Source organism: Miniopterus natalensis, chromosome 8 (assembly GCF_054644295.1).
Source record: "Miniopterus natalensis isolate mMinNat1 chromosome 8, mMinNat1.hap1, whole genome shotgun sequence".
Classification (NCBI taxonomy): domain Eukaryota; kingdom Metazoa; phylum Chordata; class Mammalia; order Chiroptera; family Miniopteridae; genus Miniopterus; species Miniopterus natalensis.
Window position 1 is genome coordinate 77,700,700 of NC_142088.1, and position 20,096 is coordinate 77,720,795.

Consider the following 20,096-nt stretch of genomic DNA (forward strand, 5'->3'; position numbering starts at 1 on the left):
TCCCCTCACCCTCCCCTCCCCCTCCCCCCTCCCCCCTCACCCTCCCCCTCCCCTCCCCTTCCCCCTCCCCCCTCCCCCTCCCCTCCCCCCTCCCCCCTCCCCCCCTCCCCTCACCCTCCCCTCCCCCTCCCCCCCTCCCCCCTCACCCTCCCCCTCCCCCTCCCCTCCCCTTCCCCCTCCCTCCCTCCCCCTCCCCCTCCCCCCTCCCCCCTCCCCCCCTCCCCTCACCCTCCCCTCCCCCTCCCCTCACCCTCCCCCCTCCCCCTCCCCCTCCCCTCCCCCTCCCCTCCCCCTCCCCCCTCCCCCTCCCCTCCCCCGCGCCCACAGATCAAATGCGCTCTGGGCTCTGCGCAGCGCTCACAGGGAGGCAGAGGGGCCCTGCAGGTCGGGGGGTGCAGCCCTCTGGCCCTTTCTGTTCGGAAGCCGCACCCTGTGCGACAGCCTTTCCGGTGGTCAGTCCCCAGGGTGGAAGTCTCCTGCCCCGCCTGCCACCATTCGGCCGCTTGTTTCCCCGGGAAGGCGCGTCCCTTCCTCACAGGCACACTGTCCCTGGCTCCCTCTGCCCTGTGCGCGGGGCGCTCTTTCCCTTCTCTTCCACCCGGGTGTGGGATCCCCGCTTTTGGGTGCCGTCTGCATTCCCGAGGGGAAGGAGCTTTGCAGCCTCCAAGCCTCGGGCTCGGCGCCCAGCACAGGCTTCAGGGGGACTCCCCTTTTCTACACCCCTCTCCCCTTACCAGACTCTATGGCCTTTCTGCAGTGCTCCCTACTTGAAATGTGTCCACTCAGGTGTGTTGCTCTTGTTTTTCCAAGTATTTTAGCTGTAAGTCTAGTCCGTGGCTGGAAGCGAGGGGGTTTTGCTTCTTGTCACAGTGCCACCATCTGCCCTTGAGGCTGATATCTCCTTATTGATTGTATGTTTGGATAAGTTATCTACAGCTGTTAATGAAGTATTAAAGTCCCCAGCTATGGCTGTGTTTTCGTCTGTTTCTACCCCTTCAGTTCTGTTAGCAGTCGCTTCATGTATATTGTGCTCCTTTTCTGCAGCCGAGTAGTACTCCGTTAGTGAATGTCCCACAGTGTCTTTATGCACTCATCTGATGGGCCCTGGGGCTGCTTCCAGATCTTGGCTATTGTATATAACACTGCATGGAACATAAGCGTGTGTATATTCTTTGGAATTAGTGTTTCAGGTTTCTTTGGATAAATTCCCAGAAGCGGAATTGATGGGCCATAAGGCAGTTCCATTTTTAATTTTTTGAGGAAACTCCACACTGCTTTTCACAATGACTGTACCAATCTGCATTCCCACCAACAGTGCACAGGAGTTCCCGTTTCTCCACATTCTCACCAGCACTTGTTTGTCCACTTATTGATAGTAGCCATTCTGAAAATGCACATATTTATAAATGTATAGTAAGCATTTTTGAAAAATTTATGTATGTTAGATAGAACTTGATGACTCTCAATACATTTTAATTAAAAAAAGAGCTAGTCAAAAAATGAGATGCTGTGCTTTGACAAGAGAATTAATAGGTTTCATTATAAAATGAAAAATGTTGAAAATTAAAAGCTAAGACAAATAGACTCTCACAAATGAGAAAAAGCAAAAATTAAAGATAAGAGTAAAGTGAAACGGGGAAATATTAGATGGAGAAAATGAAAAGCCAAAATATAGACATTTAAAGACTAAATCCGTGGCACCATGAAGAAGAAAGAGAAAACTGAAGGTAGAAATAGCCAAATCCGAGGTAAAAGAGGGATGTTGCTTCAGACTCGATGTTCCAGAAAGGGTCAGAATGTATTGCAACACGTCTGAAAATGTTATGCAGTCAACTCCTAGAGATAGAGCTTAGTGAAAGTAAATCTAAAGTAATAAAGCATTTAATTTTACAATTATTTAAAAGTAAACTCTGTAAGTGAAAACCTTTCCACAAAAAATGTCTAGGGCCAGGATTCTAGGACTTGCTGGTAAACTCTGTGACTTTTTAAGAAAGCATGAGGTCAATCTACATGAGTTCTTCTGAAGAACAGGCAAAGGGAAACGCTTCCAGTTTACTTTATGGGGTGTGGGTTATGTTCATCCCAGATCCAGGAAAAAAATAAAGCCCATGCCAAATAGAATATTAGCAGGTGTCTAAACCAAGCTGAATTTACCCAGAAAAACCCAGGTTATTCTTAGACAAGTGATTGTTATAATTTACCAAATTAACTGATTAAAAGGGACAAACTATATGTACATTTCAACAAAAAACAGAACAGGTGCTTCATAAAACATAATTGCTATTTATGATTTTCCATAAATAATTATTTTTAACAAACTAGGGATTAAAAACCTTCCTTAAACAGTTACTGAGAAATACCTAGTATACAAGCAAACATATGAAAGTTTACAGGAAAGTGTTAGAAACATTTTCCTAATGATCAAAACAATCCAAGATATAACAGTTAGAAAGGAGTTGTGATGGTTATTTTTGTGTGTCAACTTGACTGGGCCATTAGGTACCCAAACATTTGGTCAAACATTATTTTGAGTGAGTCTGTGAGAGTGTTTTGGGAAGAAATGAACATTTGAATACTATAATAGACCGATTAAAGCAGGTTGCCATCCTTAATGTGGGGGGACTCCAATCAATTGGAGACCAAAATAGAACCAAAGGCTGAGTAAGAGGCCGCTCTTCCATTTGATGCTTTAGCTGGGATATTGGTTTCCTGCCCTTGGGCTGGAACTTACACCATCCATTCTCCTGGTTCTCAGGCCTTCAGACTCAGACTAGAACTGCGCTCAAGTCTACTGGGTCTCCAGCTCACCAACCAAAGATCTTCGGACTTCTTAGCCTCCACGGTCATGTGATCTAACCCTTGATAATAATCCATATCTATATCTATATCTAATCTCCTATTGATTCTGTTTCTCTGGAGAACCCTGATTAACATAGGAAGAAACATTTTATTATTTGTAGATAGTATTTTCTATGTAGAAAAACCTAAAGGACCTACTAATAAATTATCATAATTTATAAGGTAATTTATCAAGTTTCCTAAATTTAAAATTAATATGCAGAAGCAACTTATATTTCTAATATACCATCAAAAGAACTGTTAGAAAAAAGTAATTTAAAAAAGACAAAGATACTGTTATAGGCTTGTATCCCCTAAAAAGATAAGTTAAAGTTCTAACCCTTGTGAATGTGACCTTATTGGAAAATAACATTTTTACAGATGTAATTACATAAGGTGCAGTCATTAAGATGAACTCTAACCCAAAAGAACTGGTGTTATAAAAAAGGAGAAGAGACACAGGGACAAACATGCAGGGAGAACACCATGTGATGACAGACAGAGGTTGGAGTGATGTGGCTGCCGACCAAGGAATGCAGAGTTACTTCCAGCCATCAGCTGGAAGCTGCAAGAGTCAGAAAGGATTCTACACGGTCTCAGAGGGTGTATGGCCTTGCTCACAGTTGGATATCTAACTTCCAAGACTGAGTGAATACATCTCTGTTGTGTTAAGTCACTTAGTTTGAGGTACTTTGTTACAGCAGCCTTAGGAAACTGAAACAGGTAATATTTAAAGTAATCATTAAAAAATTACTGGAGAAAATCTAGCAAATGTACACAGTCTCTATGCAGAAAATATAATATTATATTGAAAGATGTTAAAGGAGGTATATACCAATAGGAAACCATACTATACAAAATTTTACTTCTAAATTGACTCAGATTCAGTGGAATTGCAATCAAAATTCCAGTGTGCTTTTCCTTGGAACTTCATAACCCGATTCTCCAATTTATTTGAATGAACAAATGCCCAAGAAATGAGAAAACATCCTTGATGGGGGATGAGATAAGTAAACTTGCTTTACACAGATAGCACATTTTGTTTGAAAACAATGGTATTCGAGAGTGTAAACTGGCTTATGGAAGGGCACATAGGCCAATGGAGCAGAACAGAGATTCTGGAAACAGACTTTGTGGAATAGCAGGGAAAGGGCTGCTCAGCAGCACGGGCTGAGACAGTGAATCATCAAAGCGGCCAAGTATCAAATTATATCCCTACTTCACAGGTATAAATTCCGTGCGCATGAAACACTTAACCATACAAGGACAAATTATACAACTGTGTGATGTCAATATAGCAGAATATTTTATATGATCCAAATTTCATATATTTGATTATATTAAATTCAAGAATGTCTGTTCATGAGAAAGATACCAAAAAAAGTGAAAAGACAAGTGAAAATGAAGGAAGGTAATTGCAATATATATGGCTGAGACAGAATTAGTATCCAAAAGATATAGAAAATTTCAGAAATTAATGAGAAATAGACAACCTAAAAGAAAAATGGGTGGAAGGTGTGAGTAGATACTTGGGGAAATACCAATGACTGTAAGTGAATGAAAAGATGATCCCTCAGTTTTCAGAAAGTGCCTATTAGCACCAGCTAGACCAGAATGATATACAATTTCACACCTACTAAATTGGTAGAATTAAAAACAACAAGTAAAACCCAGGAAACGCTAAGCATTTTAGGCATTGTGGAGCAATGGGAGGTTTTTTCTCTTGCTCATGAAAGTGTTAAGTGGGTAAAACCATCATGGAATCATGGAGTAAAGCTCAGCAAATTCTAAAATTCAGAACCTCTACTCTTGGGTGTTTTCATTCACACTCTGGCACATGGGAACTAAGATGTGTGGGGACAGGTTTATAACAGCTTTTAAGTATAATAAAATAAATAAACACAAAACCTTAAAATGTCTATCAACAGTAGAGAGAATACACAAATTGTAGCTTATTCAAACATGAACTGCTTTAAAACAATAAATGTAAGTGGGTTACAGTCACATGCACAATGTGAGTGAATCTCAAAAAGTAAAGGTTTTGAAACAAAGGAGAAAGTCATACAAGACTGGTAATATTGATCCACTAGAAAACAGAATTTTAAGCATATATTATTAACAGACTCATCTACAAGTGATAAAATACAATGAAAAGAAAGGGAATCATCGCAAAAATCAGATTTGGAATGACATCTGAGAATGACGGGTGGGGCCCCGATGGAGGCCAGGCATGGGAGGGTGAGAGGGGCAGATGCTTTGAGATACTAGAATTACTATATTTCTTAAGTTGGTGGAGGGTAAACAGGTATTCAAGTCTATTCCCTAAAATTTACATACGTGCTCTGTATGGTCTTTTATGTATATAGATTATTTGTATTGTCCGGTCCAGCTGGAAATGAACTTAATTAAGAAAACTGTTTGAAGCTGGTCCTTTGCAGCGACCACTCAGTGCCTACAGACCTTCAGGGAGTTTTAACTTCCCGAGGCTGTGTCCTGATCAGTGTCTCCCGACCCCGCTGGCTCTGACTGCCTGCACCTCAAGCACTTTGAAGCCAGGCCCCACGGTCATGATTGCTGATTACCGGAGGCTGCCTCGCCCACAACTTCATTATCACCGGTTCACAGGGGTAGCGTTTGGTCCGGCAATGAACTGAAAGCCAGCCAAAGGGAATTTACGATATTGCATACTCTATCGATTTTGATGGGAACAAAAGCAGGGAAGGTCAATAGGATGGCATCCAAAGTCGTTACTGGGCAGAAGAGACGTCTAAATCAAAATGAGCGATTCATTTTTTTCCAGCCATTTTATGTTATGTTCCGGCAGCCTCATAAATGATCCCACATCTTGGTGTCAGAACTTTATAATAAAAGAGCAAAGGGACTGTGATGGAAAATTTAAATCTGGGAGCAAGAACAAAGAAATAAATCCCAATTTTTTTCTATAAGAATGATTCAGTTATATTTTAACAAATAGTCAACTTGTTTGGAAGATGTTTTATTTCTGGTCTAAACCTGGCTTTCTTTGCCTCAATGCCCTGACTCCTGTGCCTTGCTCTCAGTGTGCTCAGCACTGAAATAAGAGACAGAGAATGAGGGAGGGAAGAAGAGGGAGAGGAAGAGAGGGGGAGAGGAGGGGAGGGGAAGAGAAAGGGAGAGGGGAAAAAGAGAGACAGAGAGAGGAAGGGAAGAAAGAAGGAGGGTGAGATGAGGGGAGGAAATACAAAGAAACAGAACTGGGGATCCTTAGTATAAATAAAATGAAGGTTGACAGAACATAGTAACTTTGAATTTTGGTGTTTTTTCTCACTCCCCTCCCCCCAAAAAATAACAGATGGCTGTTTAGAACACTTCTTACATATGTAGAAAACAATATACAAATGTGGGCAACAAAATATGTGCTGCTAGCTTTAACTCTAATGATGTTATATTAATAGTTACAGTAATTGATTACTGTCTGTCGAGTGTTTGTTGACAGATAACTCTGCCTCTTGTCAAACACAGCTTTTTTAATCCTTATAATAACCCTGAGGTGTAGGTGTTTATCTCCATTGTTAAAACAAAAATTAGGGGTCAGGAAGGGAAAAAAGATTGGTCTTTGCAGCTAATATGTAGCAGGTTTTGAACACAAGGGTACTGGACCTACAATCTACAAGCTTGTGCCCTAAAGCTCTGTTATAGTGACTTAAACCAACCTTAGAGAAGTGTTGACATCGCATACCTAAAGCTTACGGCTACTTCTCCAGGCCGATGGCAGAATAATTAAAATCCTTCTGCTCTCTAGAGAAGACTCTGGAACGGCTATCTGAGCTACAGGGCTTGGACCTCTCAGCTTCCCAGTCACTGGTCACTCAGGGCGCTCAGCATATTTGATTATAAATACCAACTGGGAGAGACTTTGTGCTTGTGCTCTGTTGTGCTGGTAGCTCTTATTATACACTCAGGTACTGAGGTTGGATACAGATGATCAGATTCAGAAATCTCCTTTGAAGAGGTCCACTTGCACCTCTTAACAGTGAAACAGCACCAGATGTTAGACTTCGGTCCTTAATTTCTTCTAAGAAAAGAATTCAGAGTCAAGGCACTCAAATAAAAGTGAAAGTTTTTTAGAAAGTAACAGAGGTGAAAGAAGTTAGCCGGAGAAGAAGTGAGCCAGCTGGGCTGTGTGGGCTCAGGAAACAAGTTACAGAGGCAAAAGAAGGGCCCTTGGAGCTTAGGAGGAAGGCAAAGACAACGGGCCTGGAGGAAAGAGAGTTGGGGGAAAGGCATGGGTGTGCTGGAGAGGGCAAGAGAGCACTGAGTCCTTTGTCTTGAGGGCTTTTATCCACTTTCCAAAGGCAGGGGCCCTAGGGGAGGTGCCAGTGGAGGATCTCAATAGAATATTCCTCAGCTTTCCAGGCGTGTCCTTTCAGGGTCCTGATTGGTTGGTGTCAGGGCAGGGGGTCATTGGTCATTGTAACCTGTCCTGATGTCAGCCATGGTGTCACCCTGCGTGGCCTTGCTGCTATTTTGGGCCTGGAGATGAAACACAACTGAGGCAGTATCAAGAATGAGGCTTGGGAAGTGGTTGACCTTCCGTTTGTCCTTGAACAACAGTCCCCACTCTTTATTACCTGGAGCACTTTTATTCTGTCCCTCCTATGGTGAATCCTATCCTACCCATCATAATAGGAGCCATTTCTAGAGTGTTCTAGGCACTTTGCCTACATTTTCCATAGTTAATCCTCCTGGTAATTCTGTAAATAATTAATAAGATTCTCCAATTTACACATGACTAAGACAGATAGTTAACTAATAGGGTCTTCCCAAGTAGAGTTAGGATTTAAAACTTAGCCTTTGGACTCTGGATTCCAGCCTCCCATCTTGAACCTCTCTCTTTGTTGCACCACTAATTGGACACATGTTTCCAGGGCCATGAGCTCTGCACCCTACTTCTTGTTTGCTGAACTGTGATTTTTTATTTATTTTTTGGTTGGGGGAAATATAAGCAGCTTTGATTCCCACAGATTTCAAAAGGCATCAAGAAAGATCCACAATTCTGTGTCTCTGAGGTTTGGGCAATTAGTAGGTAGACCGTTTTAACTATGAGCAGTGAGGGTAAATTTTCAAGCTGACAGGAGGCCAGTGAAAGAATAAATCAGGAATGAGATTAAACAGTGCAGGTAAGACGTGCACTGTGATGACCTTCTAGTCACTACAGAATATAGAAGATTCTTTTTTAAAGCCAAAAGACGGCTTGCAATTTTCAGCTTCACCTTGAATGACAAACATGGGAATATGAACTAGCCGAAGAGGCTGTTTACATTTATGCTGTCAGATCTAACCATTTTTGTTTCACTTAAACATTCTTTTTTATTTATGTCTTTGATAAAGGCAATAGAATAAAAAGTCAACCTGTGGTATAATTGACAAGACAGCAGTCTCCTGGAGGCGGACCTCTCTAAGGCCCTTCCAGGTTCCACATTTGCTCCTCAGTTTCCTCAAGCAGGTGGAGATGAGAGAGTTCCTCTGTCTCTCACACAGAGTCATTTTGAGGCTCAGTGAGAGAGTATAAAATGTGGACTCTCTGAAAAGCATAGAGAGCCAGATCAGTATAAAGTATCATTTGGTAATAAATTGTGTGAATTTCCACATGGCATTAGATTTCCATCTGATGGGAATCATTGCTCTCACATACTCATTCTAAAATCAGTGAATAATTATCATACCTTTGAAGTTCAATGCAGATAAAGTGGTACTTTACTAATAAATTATTTTCTTTCAAACCAGAAATGTAAATGAAACACTATTTCATACATTTGCTTCCCTGCTTCTGTCACCATGAGATGTCTTTAAGGGCAATACAACAATTTTTTATTGTTTTTGTTTTCCAAAAATTATAGAATTAGAACAGCAAGTCTGTGGAATTAGCAAGTGGTACCTAGAATTTGACATGTAAATGTACCTTTCTTTAGGCATTCAGTAGGTAAAAGAAAGTTTACATACAAGTTTAATACTAAACATTATATACTGCCTTAGAGACCAAGCATCTTGGCTGTAGGTTCCTATGATCATGTAATTATACACTTTTGCTTTATAAAGTTATTTTATTTTTGGCATTTCCAGGTTATGTCCCCTGAAACACACCTGGATACATCAAGTTTTATTGCTGTGTGTTTGGTAATAATGACTTTCATTAATTTTTGTTGTTGTTGACAGCAATACCTTTTATGAGAGGGGTAACTGAAAAATCCGGAGATAATTAGGAAAAAACAAAAACAAAAGTTTTTAGAGCTCTCTAACTCTTGGCTTATAGCAAAGATGAGCATAAATCCTGGTTAAGTCTTGATTTGTGCTTATTGTCCTCGTGTTCCATCTGATTTAGACTTTTCTATTGTCTTTCCATATTTAACTCAGTTTTATTTATTTATTTATTTATTTATTTATTTATTTATTTATTTATTTATTTAAATATGTTTTTATTGATTTCAGAGAGAGGAAGGGAAAGGGAGAGATAGAAACATTAGTGATGAAAGAGGGTCACCAATCGGCTGCCTCCTGCGTGCCCCCTGCTGGGGATCAAGCCCACAGCCTGGGCATGTGCCCCAACTGGGAATCAAACTGTGATCTCCTGGATCATCTGTCAATGCTCAACCACTAAGCCATGCCAGCTGGGTTATTTTTTGTTTTTTTAATTAGGATCTATATAAGAAAAATCTAAAAGCCTTAAACAGCTAGCTTAACACACTTTGTGTGTATATACACCTGTGTACACCTGCATATACCTACAGAACTGCTGACCAAATCAAGGCACAGACATACCTCCAGCAACATCCACTCCTCGGCCCATTGCAGATGATGACTCCCCAAAGGAAATGAATATTTTGACCTCTAACATCATAGATTAGTTTTGCCTGGTTTTGAATTTGACATAAATGGAATCATAACCAAGTATTATTGTTAACATCATATAAAAATAAGTCAGGATGGGTTTGTTACATCTCCAGTTTGTACTGTAACCATCTTCCATGACCTCTTCTAATCACATATGAGACAAGTACAGAAAATATTTCTTGCTTTATGCATGGTCGAATCTGAAAGATGATCAGAAATAATGTCTCTTTGTTCTCCACATCCTTGCAGACACAAAAGAACTAGGGACTCCCTTCTAAGGAGTGCTTTCAAGGGACATACATTAAAACAAAGTGCCCTTAGGCAGGAGCAGCTGGCCACATTTAATTCTTTTGTCTATATAAGTGAGGAAGCATTCATGATGATTGCCCTTGTCATAATAAGTAGGATGCACAAAGCTACCAGGTCTGCATTAGGAGGTGTCAGTGAAAATAGGGAGAAATTACAACTTAGGTACACATGAAATATGGTAGAAAAACATGAAGCTGAGCAGTTCTGCTGTGGACATGTGTGTAGATTAATCTGAGCAATCTTGCTGTAGATGCTTGGTCGTTAACTGTATGGTGTATAACTAGAAGTATTCATTGTATGAAGACACCTTTTTCCTTGTCTTGTAATAAATATTTTCAGTAGTAATGAGTTCAAAAAAGTGAAACTGATGGAAAGATTAAGCACTCAATTCCCATTTTTCAAGAATGTTAATGATGAACACCTGACTTGTGCTATATATGTGTCAGCATGTACGATCAGCCATGAGAGACCACAGTGCTCTCACCAAGACATGAAGGTCAGAAGACAGAATTGGCTGAAAAAACATCATTATCTACTTCAATAATTAGTAATTATTTTAAGATGAAGTCTGGAAAAATTTTATTATTTTATGTAGAGAAAGTAGGTTGAAATATTACTGTAACATGTTTTTTCTTAGATCATATGCCCACTTGTAGCCAATCTCCAAGATGACCTCCAATGCTTTCTACTTCCTGGCATCCACACCCTTGTATAGACCCCTCTCATATGCGGTAAAAGTGACAGAACATCACTTCCAAGATTAAGTTGTAAAATTCGGTGTCTTCCATCATGGATCCACTCTCTTTGTCTGTCTTCCTCTTATGTTCTTAACTCTGGGGCAAACCAGCAACCACGTCATAAGGACACTCAAGCACGTTATCATAATCTTATGGAGAGGCTCATGTGGTGAGACACTAAAGTCTCTGGCCAATAGCCAGAAAAGAATGGCAGAATTCCAAAAGTATGCTTACCAATGCTTTGTAAGAGTCTCTTGGGGTAAGCACCAAGGTGACACTCCATTTCACAAGTACCTCAGCTCCAGTTTCTAACTGCATTTTGCAGTGTGATGCCAGACTCAGAAAAAAAATTCAGCAGAGAAGAAAAAGAGTGTCTAGACTCCACTAGACAATCTAAACCACTTCGTCTATAGTCTTAATTTAACAACATTCTTACCCATATTTTTTTTGCAGCAATGCTGGGGCTGTTAATTTTGTATTTGCCAGTAATTATATAGAGATGTCAAACCACATATTTAGGTGGAGAATTGGGTAAGGAGAGAAAGAGAAAGAATGAACATTTTAAATAGAAAACTTCTAAATAACCAAGAGTAAGACTCATAGTGTGCCCGGCCAGGCGTGGCTCAGTGGTTGAGCATCGACTTAGGATCCAGGCGATCAGGGTCCGATTCCTGGTCAGGGCACATGCCCGGGTTGCGGGTTCAATCAATGACTCTCTCATCATTGATGTTTTCTTCTCTCTCTCCCTCTCCTTTCCTCTCTCTGAAATCAATAAAGATATATTAAAAAAAAAAAAAAAAAAAGAGATTGTGGTTTGATTCCTGGTCAGGGCACATGCCTGGGTTGCGGGCTGGATCCCCAGTGAAGGATGTGCAGGAGGCGGATGATCAATAACTCCCTCATCATTGATGTTTCTCTCTCTCTCCCTTTCCCTTCTTTTCTCTGAAATCAATAAAGATATATTAAATATTTTTTTTTTTTAAAGACTCATAGTATTCAGAACTACTGCTGGCCCCCTTAGCGAGCAACAGACTTTGCTTTCCTAGGAGGGCTCAGCCATTTAACATGCCTTGGCTCATCGCTGTCTCAGCCTGGCCTGTTTATGCCTCTACCAATGAACAGTCTCGTCTCAGGACATATTTTTGGTATTTTTGGTTTCTGCTCAGTCATGTCTCCTTATTCATTGCTCATACTGATCCAGTGCTGTGTAACAAACCCAAAACCTCAGTGACACAAAACAACAACTGTTTATTATTTATTATTTTTTATATAAATTGGGGGGGTGGACAGGACTCTAATGCGTGGTTCTTCTGCTCTATGTGTCATTGCCTCGTTGCCCCAACTGCCTTCAGCTGGGTTAGGTCGTGAGGCTTAAGGCGTTTTCACTCACATGTCTGGCATCGCAGCACTCCTCCAGATGCCCTCTTCTACCTTGGTAGCTTGGGCTTCCTCACATCATGGTGATCTTTGAGTGCTCAGACTTCTTACTTGGCAGGTCACTTCAAGAGCAAAAACAGAATCACCCAGACTTTATCTCATTCTATTCATCAAAGTAAATCATGAGGTAAAACTAGATATAGGAAAAGTGAGGAATAGATTCCATTTCTTAATGGGTAAGAGAGGCATCTATACACAAGGAGGGGAAGGTTCATGATGCCATCTTTGGAAACTTATTCATGGCTCTTGCTGACTCTGCCTTACTCGGTCTTCCATGTTTTCTGACTTCTCTATGTGTTCTTTAGCTTTTAATTTCCCCCCAACCATGTCACAAGACTAACATCTCTAGTTCACATTTCTCAGATAAATAATCAGTTAATTACCATTGTCTTTAAATAGAATAAACATTCAAAGAGAAACATCACAGGTCATTGATCAGTTTATATGGATTATTATTGAATGTGGAACTGATCAACCAATCAGCTATGCCCTCAGGGGTAATAAAAGGTGTTATAGTAAATGGGAGGCACGGATTCCTCCATCAGAGCAGGTTGATGGGCGCAGTTGTTTCCCTCAGAAGGACGCAGTGAGCAAGGCACACTTCTTGACTAACTTGCTGTCTACTAATGTCTCAACTAATGAAACCAAAAAGGGGCTGTGATTATATAGTTACCCAGTTTTTAATGTTCTCTCTTTAAAAGTGTTTCTTGCCAACGTGTTAGCCTCCAGAATACTGGGCTTTTTTTCTTACTGTCTCACTTTCAGAACAGCAGTATTCACAGCAGCCCTAACTGGAGATATGCAAAGGTACCATTTGTAGCATCAATAGTAGATTAAGTGAGTGAACTGTGGTGTAATCACCCAGTCAGTGGAATATTAAGGAGCAAAGAAAAGTAACAATTGATAGGTAACTTAATAGCAAGCATCATATCACAGACAAGGTTGAGGCTAACACAAAAGGATGAGTCCTATATACCTTTCATATAAATCAAAACCGGGCACATGAGCATAGTTTCAAACTCTGTTTCATCATTACTTTAGAACAGAGAGTGGGAACAGTGACTGAGAAGGGACATGAGGGGGGCACTTGAAAGGCTTGAGGACAGGTTTGAGGGATAATTTTATTACATTGATAATTATGAATAAAAGTTTAGCTTTGTCAGTTTATTTAATGGCATATCTATGTTTCATGTACTTGTCTGTGTATTTGATACATCAATTTAGAAATAAATAAATATGTATTTATATGTACTTTGTTTGTCAGAAATACAAGAACATGGAGAGCCATTCCAGACAGAGAGTGAAATATGAAGTAAGGAACAGGCAATAAGTGTCAAGGTCTCTGCTGGGAACTTCAGAGGCTTCACTACGAGCAGACACGAAAGGAGGGAATATAGTAAGATTTGGCTGTTTAACAATTCACTTCTCAGAACACCATATATTTATATTTTTTATGCACATTTTCTCCCCTCATATAAAAAAATAGCACAACTATTGTAACATCACTTTTTTTTCTTTAACAATTGAGAGATTAAGACATATGAATTTCAAATGAAGTCAGCAGCACCAAATTACGGATATCAGTGTTCTCCACAATCTTTATCACATAAATATTTTGTGTGTGTATCCTCTGTAGATTGATTTTGTGGTTCATAAATCTTGTCCACTGCTAACACACAATATAAAATGTACCTTACATATGAAAATAGAGAATTATAAAATTCCATATGGATAGAAATTTTACCGTTTTCAGTCACTGCATCAGTGGGCGGACTTAGTGTGCCTCTGTGGAGGATGGGCTGTGAGTTCGCCCTGCAGGCATTGGGCCATTACTAAGGAGTCTCCAGGAGGGCTGGTCATAATGGGCTGTAATTCAGGTACTGAGGTAACTTGTGCCCTTAGTCTTTAAGAAGAGGATTTTCATGGCTTTATTTTTATTTTTTTAATCCTCACCTGAGGATATGTTTTCATTGATTTTAGAGCAAGAAGACGGGAGAGTGAGAGAGAGAGAGAAGCATTGATGTGAGAGGAGAACACTGATTGGCTGCCTCCTGTACACGCCCCGCCTGGGAATCGAATCCCCAACCTGGGTATGTGCCCTCTCAGGGAATCCGACCCTCGAGATTTCAGTGTACAGGACAGTGCTCCAACCAACTAAGTCACACTGGCCAGGGCAGGGTTTTCATGATTTTAGAAAGACATCTAGGAGCAGAGCCCTTGCTATGAGAACTGACCTTCAATGCCACTCAGAAAATGCGGGCATGAGTCTTTGACTCTGCCCCTCTACGTTCTGGGAAGCACTTCCCCTTTTGTTTAGACTTGGTGGTGGAGAGTCATAGGGGAATTGGGTTTTGAAATGCATATTGAGGGAATCATTAAATTTTTAAAGAAGCAACATCAATAATGCACATTTCAGGGATAATGGGAATTTGGGATATGAAGGGGAATTTGAATAATGATCTACCTAGGCTATGATTTAAAATGGTTTAGCTTTCTGTTGACACACTGTGTGATATGCTTTGTGCACTCATCTGGATATTTGATCAAAAAGAGAAAATTAAGAATGGAGAGGTTTAGGACATCTCAAACCACAGCCTCCAGGAGGCAGCTCCACTGACAACTTTAGGAAATGAAGCAAAACAGCACAAAGTACTCCCATGTGTGCTTTTCTAGAAAAACCAGTAGGGCAAGAAAAAAAAATCTCTTGAAGGGTTGGTAGTACAGCAAAAAATAAGGGAGCTTGCAACTCTGCAACTCAGGATTTGTGTTTATCTAAAACAAGCAGGAGATTCACCTAATGCTACTACATGTATATAAGTGAGTTGTTCAGAGATAAGTGAGTTGTTCAGAGACTGAGTAAGCCAAAAGAATCTCTTGAATTAGTTGCCATTCTACATCTGCAGAGGCTGAGTTATCCATGGAAGTGATGGTAACCAAAACTAAGGCTCCACAGCTTACTCAAACAGAAGAAAACTGAGATTCCAGAAAAATACAGACAGATTGCAGATCTGCTTGCTCTTGCTTAAATGACACTGATAACATGAACATTTACATTTGAGTGTTAAATAGTATATGAGTCAGAAAGTTAAAAAATAAAAACATGCAGCACTTTTGGTTTCAGTTCTGACAAATAAAGTGCTTAAAAGTCATCACTCACATTGTTACAAGAAAAAGCCAACAAACTAAAAATCAATGACTGCTTGGACCCACCAGAGAACATCAGATTTCAGTCCAGGCTGTTCAGTACAGACTGCCATCCTGGAATCTGGAGGCACAGGGAAGCCCAGGGAGTCGCAGTTGAGGTGCTCTCAGCTGGAAAAGAAGATGCCGGGGTCATAAATTGGTAGGACATTGAAATGATAACTGACAAATGCTGGAGATGGAGTGTGAACTAATGTGAGAAAGAAACCACTAAAGGCCTCAGTCTGTGGTGTCACTACACTTCTGTGGCTTTTTTTTCACTTTGAGAACCAGTGATCCTACCAGGTTCTCAGAATGAAAATCAGTAGTATATAAAGGGTGACCACTGGGAAATATGCTGAGTGGTCTACATAACCAAAGCCTATGCTCCAGGGAAGCGACTTTACCAGAGCCTATTCCAACTGAGAGGAGGGCATTCTGCCAGCTGCAGCCCCCTATAGTCTGCTTGCCTTATCTAAGGCAGAAGAAAATATCACTGGACAAAAACAATTTGTGAAGTTTGCAGCCCACAGACATAAGCCCATTAAAATAAAATATTTGAACATGAGATGTAGAACATTTTTATTTAAATCACTTCCTTTCACCCTGCTGGTGAGGGAAGTTTCCTACCTTAGGATTATGAGGATGGCCATCCAGTCACTAAACAAATAAACAGCAAATAAAAACAAGACTTTAGGATGAGAAGGATCAGTATGCAGAGCTGGTTATCTGAAATGGCCTATTTCCAACAAAAAAATTATGAGGCAGGCGAAATAACTCAGTCTCAAAAGACCACATGTTATGTGACTCCTTTTAAATAAAATGTCTAGAATAAGCAAATATTTAGAGGAGAAAAAAATATTAATTGTTTGTTAATGTTGGGGAACATAGGGAGCTTTGTAGAGGTCACTGAAAGGCATGGGTTTCCTACTGATGAAAAAGTTCAACAATTGATTGTGATGGAGTTACACAACTGTGAATATTTTAAAAATAAATATTGAGCTGCACAATGGGTAGATTGTATAGCAAGTGATTGTATCTCAATAAAGATGTTACAAAAATAGAGAAAAAAGATTTAATACCAAATATCAAATATCTAAGCTTCTATTTTAGAAAGCTAGAAAAGAGAGCTAGTTGAGCCTAATACAATCAAAAGAAAATAAATAAAAATTAGACCAGAAATAAAGTTGATAATCAGAATAATAATATAAAATACCAATTAAATAAAATGGTAACCTTGAAAAGATTAATAAAATTGATAAACTTCTAAATAAGCTAAGAAAAATTAGAGAAAATACAAATTACCAATATAAGAAATAAAAGACACTATGATTCCATAGTCATATAAATACAAGGATTCAAAGGCATATTATAAAAAATTCTTTGAACACAAACTTGATAAATGAAATGAACTAATTACTTGAATTACAGAAACAATCAAAACTCAAAAAAGGGTAAATAGGTCATCTTAAGAGTCTTATACCTATTTTAAAAATTGGATCAATAATTAATAACATATAAAGAAATTACAGGGCCCAGTGATTTTCCTGGTGAATGTTACCACACATTTTAGAAAGCAATAATACTAATTCAATACAATAATTCCAGAATATAGAATCAGAGGTAATACTTAACTCCTTCTATGAGATCATCATTGCCATCATGCTAAAATCAGATAAAAAACATTAAAATAATAGAAAACCATAGATCAATATCTCTCATAAACACTGATGCAAAAATCATCAACAAAATAGCAAGTTGAATTTAAAATTGTATAAAAATAATTATACATCATGACCAGGTGGGATTTATCTTAGAAATGCAAGGCTGGTTCAACAAAAGTCAATTAATGTAACCCTTCACATAAGCAGGCTAAAGAAATAAATCATATAGTTATATCAATAGATATAGAAAAAACATTTGACAAAATCCAACATTTATTCATGATAAAATCTTTCAGTAAAGCAAGAATAGAAACTAACTTCCACAACTTTGATAAAGAACATCTGTGAACAGCCTACAGATAACTTCATATTTAATGGTGAGAAAATGAAAAGCCTCTAAGAATTGACACAAGGCAAAGGATGTCATCTCTCACCATTCTACTTCAGAACTGTGCTAGAATTTTTGATAGGGCAATAAAACCTAAAACAGAAATAGAAGTTACACAGATTGAAAAGGAAGAAATACAGTGATCTTGATTCTTAAAATTCCATGATTGTCTATATAAAAAATATATACAGAGAAAACATAACATTACAGTGGAGGAACCTATAAACACTACCTCAGCCAGGTGATCAGGGTTAACATTAACATTGACAACTCATATAGATGGCATAAACTCTTGATACAATGCCATGAAAATGGCCTTTACCTCTCTGGTCTTCCTCCCAAAAAAAAACATAGTCTCAGTCTAGTCAGAAAATAGCAATTGGGTTTTCATACTACAAAATAAGTAATTTTACCATAACTCTTTCAAATTGCCAAAGTCATCAAAAATAAGAAAGTCTGAGAAACAGTTTCAACCTATGGAGCCATACAACTAACTGTGACGTGATATTTTTTATGGGATTAAAAAAAAAAAAAAGAAAAGAAAGAAATTAAGTAAAAGCTAAAGAATGTGGTATAAATTCTGTTAATAACGATATACCAACATAGCTGTTAGTTGTAATAAATATGCCATAAATATTGTAAAATGTTACTAATGGGGAAAACTGTTATCAGTGAAAGTGGAGTTCTTGGGGTGCCATGAGGAAAAGAATTTCTTGAGGCCCCCACGGAAAGATGGGGTTTTGTGGAAAGTTTTATTGATGATGTAAAATTAAGGGGGTTCCCCTCTAAGATTGCGTCTCTGTCTGTGTCACCATGGAAGAAGTCCAATCTTAGCTCTAGCAGGGCCAGAATAAAGACTACTGCCCATTGTTTCTGCTCCATATTAAAGTCCAGTCCAGCATCCTGTGTGTGACGTCCACCTGGCCACGGGCCATATGGTTGCTTAAGGCCACATGGCTATGGAGAGAGAACAGAGAAACTGATGGGCAAATGTGTGTCACGGAGCAAGCAAGAGTGCAAGAGTGAACCAACCAGATTTCATGCACTTCTGATGGGATCCACCCCCTAGCCAGTCCATTGTTCCTCAGGCTAGAATGAGAGGGAAGCACCTTCCCTAAATCACCCTGACTTCACTGTGCATGGACCTATCTCCCCCTTCTTCTCCCAATAATCCAGTACCAGAGGGGGGAAGGAAAGGGTATTAATCCCCTTGGAGGGACAATGCTGTGTGAAGCTGTAGCTTCCTAGTGAAGCTTCCCAGATTACCATGCTTATAATGTATGGCCTCCCCTTTGCTTTCTTTGTTGTATTAATATTGAGTTGCCAATTATGATGATAATATTTCCCCCTACAGAACACGAGCCTTTGTAATCTTACAAATATAAATGTGTGAAGGTCCCATCTTCTGGAACTGCTTCATGCTGTCAGAGGGGTGTAGTCCTGCCTATCCCAAAGCTCAGAGGTTCTTCCTATTTGCTAAAGAAAGAAAGGAGCAAAAGGGAAGGGGAGTCTTCACTCAGGGAAGAGGAGTCTGCTGAGTCCAGTTCAGTCTGCTGTCTCTGAGAGGTAGCATAAACGATGTCTAGAGAATGCCACTGCTGGACAAACTGGCATTCTTTTTGTACTCTAGAAGTGACATATTTGACAAGAAAAGTAAAAGGTACAATCCAAAAGTGAGGAGAATTATAGTAACTAAAGGTCTGGAGAGAGGCAAAATCCAGGTGATAGAGGGAGGGACTAATTTTACAGTCTCCGAGATTAGGTTAGAGAAGTGGCTACACTGGAGGAAAGTGTGTCACACCTATCTGAAGCACTTCTGTATACATCATACTTAAAATCAAATTAGTTAAGGGAAACATTCTAAGATTTCCTTTTGGAAAAATTATGGGTCTTTTCTGTCTGAACCATTTGGGTGGAAAAGGGGAATCAGTTTCAATTGAAGATGATTACTGCCCCATCCTTCACCAACTGAACCATCCAGTCTTGACAAGTCAATCCAGTCAAATCTTCGTGTCTCATTTCAGGAGGTGGCAATGCAGATGTGCTTCTTAAGTGAGGCCTGTACTGTGTAACCAAGCAATCAGGTAAATAAAGTCATAGGCATACATTCTATGAAAACAGGAGGAAGAACACAAAACACAAAAGTTAATGCACACAGCAAATCACAAATCCCTCAAGACTTTCAGATACAAGACTTTGGCTGGAATAAAAGCAAGAAGTGACAATCGAATAAATTCTCTTTGTCTGTAACTTGAACACCTTTGGTGATGCCGTCAGGTGCTTAGGTATATTCAGTATGGAATACACAGACATAGTCTTAAAAAACAAAGCTTTGGAGACAGCTGTACTGGAGCACAACATCCACAACTGGGCATTGTGACTTCCATTGAAACAGTATTTTTCTCCCTAAAATTTCCCTCATTTTCATCAAAGAGGCTGCATTAAATCCAGTTTTAATTTGGCCTGATTATTTGCATAAACACAACAAAAACAGCAATTGATCAAATCAATCAAACCGGTTCTTTCAAATCTGCTTTGCTGGAATCTCATAAGGAATCTAAATTGAGCTTTAGTCAGTCCCACAAGGCAAAGAAGCTAAGTCATGGTTGCCATCAGGTTTTGCCTGCAATATTTAAAGATTTGGGTAAATCCCTCAAGTTCTTGAGGTCCCCA